Genomic DNA, 9,805 nt, shown 5'->3' on the forward strand with positions numbered 1-9,805 from the left:
ATACGGAAATAAGGGTATTTCAGATCCATTGTTTGCTTGTATTTGCAGTGAAAGTCTATCTAATGTAAAGCATAGGCATCAAGTAAATTTTGTATCGTAACTTTTAGAGTAACTGTACATGCCGTCTTACAATCATAAAACTAGTACTACATATATATATAACGTTTTCTGTGCACAGAATATACACATATAAAATTGCACGAGAATTATATCTGTATCAAATTTAGAAGCTAGTGTATTAATGTATTATTCTTTGTTTTTGCACTCATCTTTGCTGCTTTTGTATATACATATGTTTATTACATACATTATGTTATTCGGCTTGTAGCTAGTGAAGAGACCTTGTCCTTTCTCAACAGTAGTGAAAATATTAAAATTACAATTACAATATCGAAGATACAGAATTCGAAGTATCATACAAGAAATGTTGAGCCTTCTTGTTTCTAATTTTTCGTTCTGAATAAAATGTGTGCCAAAAGCTGAAATTGTCTGTTGGTTTTCGTATAGTTACTTTTAGATTAAAAAACACATATCCATCTTTTAAGCCCATATACTGATATAACCAGAGTGAAGTACAGTTGCTATTTCTCGATGGTTACAATGAAACTTTTTCACATGTATAGTGCCATCGTATGAGTATAATTCAGTTCAGAGAACCCCCTTGCACTTTTTCAAACATACGTTCTGTTCTTGAAATTGTGAACAAACCAACCTTGACTTTTCTACAGTTAAATCAAATCAAATGTATCGACATGGAAAAAGACACATTAAATTTATAGAATGTCTACTACTACCCATTACTTAGTCGACATAAAGCACGATCGCAGGCAACATTATATCATGCCATTTTTGACTTTCATCCAGAAAGAGAACTAATACAATATGTATTTCTTCCTGTCTCTCTGGGTCCGTACCTTGTATAAGGTCCTAAATTTCCTATCTAGATTTGGCAAAGAAATAGTTTTTAAGTGTTGCGTCCGCTGCACAGTATAACAGTCATGAGATACTTGAAAATAAACGATTTTGAATATTCGTGGATGCCAGAGTATTGCAGAATCTATGCAACGCAGTGAGGAACAGCGAGTTCGTAGTAGATAATCTTCAAGTTTTGTATATACACGAAATCACGTTCCCGATTAGGTCGTTATCCTAACAATATTTCGGTCATCACTTATGTTTCTATTAACTTCACATTTTCATTCAATTAACGGCTGAATTTGTCATGAAAAGGAAGGAAATGCACGGGGAAACCAAGAAAGAAAACACACAAGGAGTGGCAACATTTGGGAGCATGTGCCGGGAACAGTAATATTCGTACCTTGTTTTTCGTTATTCCAGAAGAAGGGTTTGTATATCTATATGCTTGTACTGTCTGTTGAATACATTCCAGAATAAGCTGAACGCCTACAAAACAATATTTATGAAATATTTGATCCCACAATAGTAGTAAGTCTAGATAAATGTGAGTCGACGCAAAAGCAGAATATGCCGGGAGCAATGCTAGTTTGGCTACACAGTTCAGTGTAGGACAACATGACTTGTGCACAGAAATACAACGAAAAATCTAAACGAAAGATGACCTACTAAATACAGATACTTCCAACTTTATGTACGTTTGACATCTTGAATTTTCGTAATTTGTAATTGTGTAGAAAATGTGCTGATTTTAGAAGAATACTCACTTAAATTTCAAATATCGTGGCGATTCGATAGAGGCCACGTTGTACGAATGCATAGCCTTTGTCTATTTCAACATTGAAATTATCAAACACAACGAAAAATGCTCGATAGTACGAATCAAACATCCACTTGTGAAATTCCTAGTCCCGGTATACTGTTTCCAAAGCATTTTTACTTCCAGAAGCGAAAATGATGTTGGCATGAATGTGCTTTTCGCCCTTTGCAATGCTACGAATGGCAAATCCGAATGACATTCCTTGTCAGGTGCTGTACGCTAGCTATGCCTATTAAAGTTCATGCATACCAAATTAAGAGAGGTGTTCAAATGTGATTGACACATTCACCCGGTTAGCGTCAATTTCATAGACATGGAATTTACTGTTATGAAGTGCGAAGCACACCACTTCAGTATGACAGTATTTACTGGAACTAGCGACTACGGTTACTGGCACGGTGGCTGAAACCTCTTCTTGTGTCGATTTTTGACAACAGACAACATGAAAAAATGTCACTAAAAATCTCAACGTGAATGTATTTCATCGGAAATGTTGTCATGTTGATATCCCTTTCAGGAAACCACGACAACATACGGAAATAACACAGTTAGGTACGAAATTGGTACGTTTAGTTTGTTCACAACCCCATTTAGAGACCACTAACAATTGTGTCATGTCTACACAACAGACAACATACAACATGTCGCCGAACAACTCGACAATAATTTCTTTCTTCTAAAACGTTCTAATGTCGGTATCTTTCTTCAGCAAACCACTGCACAACCAGTACGAATTATATTGTTAGAAAATTGGTAGTGTAATTTGTCCACAACTCTAAGCAGGGACCTCGTTTTGTACTAATTCTACGAAGGAGAACTTCTCACACATCATTGATCTTACACAGCAGAAACATGCAATCATGTCGCTAAATTCATGAAAATCCTAACGTAAACGTATTTTTTCTGAAACGTTATCATGGTGATTTCTTTTTGCAGCAAACCACTGCACAACCTTTAGAAACGATGTAGTTATACGCCTAGGTATGTTGTTAACATTTTGAATCCAGCACCAACGAAACAAGATAGTGTTGGGAAAAGACTATACAGAACAACTTAAGTTTAAAGTTCAGAAAGATCGGCTTGTAATGGGTAAAGTAACGTTTCAAATTCAAAACATGTGCTTTTGACGATTGCAAAAGAAATCAGGGTTGTACCCTGCAATCTATTTGATAGTATTCTTGGTGCGTATGTTGCAAAGGGTCGCAGAATCTCTTTCTGGGCGTGATACCAGCATTTTTCTCATGTTACGTTTGGGCGTGTTTTCTAAGACAGAAACGTTAATAGTTGTTTTAAAATTAGGACCTCTTGCATGTCCTCTATTCTGTGGAGTCGTGATGCTATTACGAACACTTGAAATATTTGCAGATAAGAGAATCATTTTTTGTCGGTATGAAAAAAATACAAACATTATGCCACTTCCTCGAATCGGGTGCCAATACCCACACATCTCAATGCGGGTGTGGGATCTCAATGCGGGTGTGGGATACATAGTCACCGCAAAAATTAGAATGGCTGCTTATTACATATGTCCCATTTAGTTGAATAATATCAAAAGTGTAGAGAAAGATGGACAAAGAATTTAGGAACCCTTAAAACACAGCATAGAACCATTACTTGAGTTTTTTTCGTAAGCATGAATTCTTTGTTCAGACCCTCGTTTAAGGTTATTTGTAACTCCGTTAACTGTATATGCATCATCATACCAGGGCATATGCAAATTCGTATATTTTTACCAGCTGAGACAAGACAAAGTCAGTTAACCTAAGCCAAATTGATCATCTAAAATAGAATCACATTGATATTGAATTTTCTCAAGCAATTTTTCTGTAGTGGAATATGGTTTGCAAATCGTCCTTTGTTACACATCATTTTACCATAACTGCCTTGACACTTTCAGAGTTATGGTTTATTCAGAACCTAAGAAATATACATACCGTGGAATGTAAGATGCAGTAAATATCTCAATGAACTTCATTCCAACTTTTCCTCTCTACCACATGCTTCTAATCATCTTTGTGAGCAAGATTTATCAACTTGGAAATAATCGGAAGAATTCCAGTCAAGTTCCTGTCGTGGGAAGTTGCAGGAAATTTCAATAAGTGGCACCTGTTTGAATCTCAAAGTTGTTTGTTAAGTTACAGAGACGCTAAGGCTTGGGGGTGTAGAACTCTCAGTGACTCAGCGGTCAATGACTTTACACAGTGTAAACATTAATAAACGCTACCCTAGAAATACTTTCTTTTAGACTATATACGTTAAAGATGCCGTATGAAATAAATGAAAAAAAAAAAAAAATACATGACCATAAAATTTTGTTGTTTTGTTCTGTCCTATTTTAAGAACTGGTCAAAGAAAGAAACTTTAAATGGATCAAGTGACATGATGAACAGTTATAAGTCAATTGTGACATTTAGTCACATGTTTTATGTGAGTCCAGAAATGGCGAAGAGGTCACTATGGGTCACAGACAGTATATCAGTTTGGGGTCAGGGGTTACAAATAAGATACCACATTTGTAGTTTAACAGCACGCAGTGGGAGCTTGTTAAACATCTCCTCATTGGATGAGAGAAAAATCGATCAAATGACATGTGTTACACCCTTGAATATAGAGGTTGACTTTGACATTGACTATGTCCAAAAATATGCCCTAAAAACAACGCACACGTATTCTACACACATGACACACATATGCGAGGTTGACACACTCCGTAGCCAAATTTAGAAAATACATGGTCTTGTATTTGCTGAAAACTTGAAGCACATCTCGGTTTAACGATGAGTAGATATGTAACGATACGACAGTAAATCACGTTTAGTAGACAGAAAGAGAGGCAGACACGAGATAGCTTGAACGATAGACGTGAGTTCTGGATGAAGAGGGGACCAAAAAGAGGTGAGAGCTCATGTTCAAAAACGGCAAAACTCCTGCCATTTTCCCATGACAGATCGTTGCAATTGATGGGTTTGATATGTAGTAGCCTCCTCCGGGCAAGAGTATGGAATTTCCTGATAACTCTATCTTAATAAGATGGCGCGTCTAGATGTAGCGATGAGATCAATGCTAGGGTTCAATCGTTCAAAAAAGTTCCGGTGTTATGGCTATACGTTGTGTGTGAACTTTTGGCATTTTCTTGGCGTGGCCAGATGAAGCTATGGTAACCCCTAACGCCCCCCTTGCCTTTTTGAACTCCGAAAAAACGATTCCTCGGAGCCTCTTGACGCCAGTGCAGACAATATATCCGCATCATCGAAAAATCAAAGTGCTTCCGCCTAGATGATGCTTTGCCGAGATTAGAAATAAATTATTCCCAATCTTTCCAATCCCCGAGTAATTCTTTATGTCCAAAGCCATGGAAAGAAGCCAGACTGGCTTGGACACTCATCCACGGAGCTCAGTAGAAAAGTAATTGAACTCCAAACCCTGGATCACCCTTACCTCAATATTCTAGTAACTTTGACGTTTATCTACTCAGCTTTGCCTTTAGATGTAAGCTGGGGGAGAATTCTCGTTCTTAAGGTCGGGGCTTTTCAAGGGGGAAAGTTCGTCTGCATCCAAATGATGGTATATCTCTTGTGCTACTTCTGATTGAGCCCAGGAAGATGCCGTATGGCTCCGGGTGATTGACATTACTAGTTTCACTTCAAACTCTTCCAATCAGCAGTGGCAATGTGCTTACAGACATCGTGGATAGCGTGTGACTTGGACTTCCCAGGGACATGTAGGCAAAGGGCAGCTTATGCATTCCCTCATGTTTTTGATTAACTGCAGGCATTTTTGTTATTAGGAGGGTGGTTATGATTTTGCCAGTGTGAGAAATCTAACGAAAGTGTCTGACGAAGGTATGAAGGATGCATCAAGGCATAGGACTACATTGATCCTCTGAGAGGAATGATAGAACTTTTCGGTTGCACTGTATGAGTGACTTTGAATCCAAGGCTATTATTTGAATAATTGGTTCATTTTTCGGGTCAAACTCTTCAATTACATGTTCTTCTGGACCAACTCAAATTCGTGTTTTTCTCCTCTTTCGGTTCAATACGGAGATATTTCTTCTAATAAAATTTATCGTTGGTAGCGCGAAATTTGTGAACTAATTTCATGCTGTCGCATACATCACCGTAAACCATAATAGTTCGTCCCTTCTTCACGTCAATCAAACTTGAAGGAATGTGTTCCATTGGCGTATACCTGCGATTTGATTGGACAGGTGTACTGAACGTATTTACCAGAATTGGGGTTGTCAATAAGCTTGAAAGAGGGTCAAGATCTTAACACGGGTCGTGGAGATATTTCCATATTTGTGATGTGGTTGTGCAATGCAATCTCACCATTTCCTAACATGAAGATCCTAGACTAAAAACAACATGATTTTTTTAACCCTTCGCACGGCCGGTGCAGCCATAGAGCGATCCACAATTTTCAAACCGTTCATCAAATGCCTTCGCAAAATCAATCGTCACATGTAAACATTTCTCTCAAACGGTAGCTACAAACTATGACACACGTGACACTACTAAGGATACATGAAAATGGGTTTTATGTCCTCTGTGAATCGACCTACAAGAACTATTAATATCGTAAGTGAACCTGTTCGAGAGGGGTGAAAACCAAGATGGCCGGGCCAGAGTTGGCAGCCGAACCGGAAAGTATAGAAACGACCAAAGTTGTTGGCCTTTGGCCTTATTTTGTACATACACGCACCCTCCTATGATCTCTGTGATCTACCTATGTATAAATCATATGTCAGGCTTCTGACAGGCCATTTTATGATTGGATGTAATGTTAGTTGGGTCAGTGTTAGTTGATTGAATTACCCCGGGCTTAGACGACCCAATCACCGACCGGAGTCCTGTCTCTTCAAATCCTTGCAATTAACGAGAACGAAGTCTTTAGATTCCTGATATATCGTAAAATATTACTTTATGTTCATATCTGCTTGGTAGGAACGTTACTCGCAACACTCCATTGAACTTTGGAGTGGGCCTTGGAGACTGCTAATGATGACCTTGAATTTCAATTCCAAGGCTACCAGCATTCATCATGGCTTATATCCTACACTGTAAGCAGTTTATCCCGTACCCAAATTTCGTTAGGCCTTGTTTTTCCGTGACAAGGTTAGATGATGTATTTTGTCCCGGATTATTTTGAATATGAAAGCCAGCTGGGAAGTGTCATGGCGGACGGTAACCTTCAGTAACCTTAGGTTTACTTCAGACAGAAAACAACTGTGACTGACTTTCACTAATGTAAACATTTGGGCGTTTGGAGGTATGTGGTAAACGGTGTAAATCTTAAATCACATGTTTTTGCTTTCAAATGCAGAAATTCACCTTTACACAAACTAAGATGTTATGGTTTTCTCGCAACATCTAAAAAGCGTCTTCTTCTTTGCAATAGCTGTGTTATGTGCAGCATTCAGCTATATTTTTCAGTTCAATGCTGGGACAATTGAAGCCTATATTTCTATATCAAACATACTTTTTCTTACTTGTCTCATTCAGTGGATTGTTGTTTTGTTTTCTCTTGTGAAAACTAGGGCAAGTTTGTCCAGTTGGTAAGGCGTGTCAAAGGGTGTGTCGTATTGTAGCACATGTCAAAATACCAACTTGAACATTTCAAACAGCAGTTCCCCACTGCTTGTTCGTGCAGACAAGAGGAAACTATAAATATCAAAACTTCATTTTCATGTTAAAGCGCTGAAATAAGAGTTTTTATTTAAGTATCTGAGGATAGGAAATATGCACATAGAAATAACGAAGGCGACAAGCGTAGAAAGAAAAGATATGTTCAATAGACGATAGTCTTCCGGCAAAAAAGGAAAAAGAAACGTATTTCTACAAATCAAGAGACATATGCATTCTATCTTTACTCATTATATGATACCAAAGAACATATTCTCGTATACATATCGTATACCATGATGCGAGAAGTTATGATAAGTCCTTTTTCGTATTTCTCGACGTCGCAAGTGAACCCAAAAGAGGCATATGTTTTGGTCTTTTCCGCCATGTTTTTTTTTTCACCTGAGTCTCCTGTATTACCACTATAGAACGTCAAAATACGCTCCACTTGCTGCAGTAGCGTAGAGAAAACATTCAAAGCGTCATATAAGTAGCAAAGTGAAGAAGGAAGGGTTTATTTTGGTGGAATCCTGGTTTACAGTTTGTGAGAAAATAAAGAAACGGTTTGTAGACACTCCTATACACCAACTCTACCTATAGACTAAATACAAAAATAACCATTACCATATTTGGCGGCGAGCTTTCTAGAAGCTTGCTTAAATAGTATAAGTAAGATATTCTGTATGGTCGATTGTTAGAATAACATACTATGTGGGTGTAATTATTGCTAATGGTTCAGGGATAGTATTATTCCAAGCGGTACTGTAGAGGTAAACTCTTATTCGCTGCAAATATTGTAAGTCAAACGCTTCTGCTAAATATGTCTGTAGTTTTAAAAAGATACCCGTGTTCTTTTTGACTTTCCCAAACTCTTCATACTCGTTAGTAATCTTATATGATGAAGGTGTATCTTGATTATACGTAAGTAGTATATACGGACTTTTACGTCTAATGGTTGCGGGTTTGCGTTACGTCTTTGTATGCAAAAAATACGTCGACCGATTCCCAATTTTGAAATGACCAAACATGCCGAATACCTTCACTACAGCTACTAATTCAACTAACATTATTTCAGTTTCTTACTTCGGTGAGCCTAACTTGAATATCTGGTCTATGATGCTTCTGTTTTTAACATAGCAACTGTGGTACTATACCGCAAGATATGTCAACTTATGTACACAACGCACGAACGACAGAGGAAAAATATTACGTCTTTACGTCTTCTAATCCATTTAACTGTCCGAGGAAGACATTTGCAGAAGAAAAAGAGGCGCCCTTGCGAACTCTAACGTCTTGAACCCATAGGGGAAGTAATCGTGTGGCTGTGCAAGGTTCCCATCAATGTTATCAAGGAAATACAGAGGGTGGTGTTTTTCTGTTAGCATAGCGAAGCGGTTCACAACACATCATTGCAAAGCTCATTTCCTCACGCCCGGGGTATGTGCAAAATCTGTCTAGATAGATTTACACATTTTGGCGCCTTATTCCTAATATTCGTTCTCTTTCTGTCTTTTGTTGATAAAGAATGCGGTGTCAAAACTAGTAGAACTTTTCTTGAATCAGAGCATAACATAACGACATCTGTATGCCTACAGTGACACAGGTTTATGGATTGCGCATATTTCAGTCATTTCTAATGTAAAATCCGCCATTTTTTTCTTCTTGTGTTCGGGAATGATATTAGATTCCGAAGTAGTTCTACCCTATAAAGAAAAATGAAATCCTCACTTGTGTGAATAAACCGGGTCTAACTATCTGTGATTACTTTTGCCTTTCTATAACGTTTCCTCGGAATTGTCTTCACTGACTAGATTTTCTTACGATTTCCTGGGTTCTAAACGAAAGAAATGAAGAGATCAAATGAAAATACTGAATTATATCAGGAAAATAAATACATCACTTTTATCATAACATTTGCTTGAAAACTTTAGAATCTTGATCAAATGTAAAAAGGTTTAGAATCAGACGATTTTACTAGTGTAGTTGAACGAATACGAACTGTATGGGCGTCCTTTCCTTTATATATTCATAGCAAACTGCAACATAGAGCTCGTGTAGAACGTAGTAGCTAGAATTTTCTTATAGAAACGTCGCAGAGAAATCTTGCATGTATATGTCCCTCTAAATCCGCCATGAACTTTTCAACTTTCCTTGTCAGTAATCTTGACTAAAACCCGGAGGACTTGTTTCGTTACGTACAACAAGGGAATAAGAAGTCCCCTGTAATTCTGAAAACAACGCATGCAATGTGTCCAATAAGAAGATGAAAAATATCGTGCATTATTTCCATCCATCATCTATTAATCTGCATTACTATTTATTAATCCAACGGATATTTCTGTATTCCAGGACATCTAAAATGAATGATCATAATCCTTACACGGATCTATTTAGGTACTCTGTCTAATGTCTTCTTTTTTTTAAGAAAAAAAGTATCTGAGAATAG

The sequence above is a fragment of the Branchiostoma floridae genome, chromosome 16 (assembly GCF_000003815.2).
Source record: "Branchiostoma floridae strain S238N-H82 chromosome 16, Bfl_VNyyK, whole genome shotgun sequence".
In the NCBI taxonomy this organism is placed as follows: Eukaryota; Metazoa; Chordata; class Leptocardii; order Amphioxiformes; family Branchiostomatidae; genus Branchiostoma; species Branchiostoma floridae.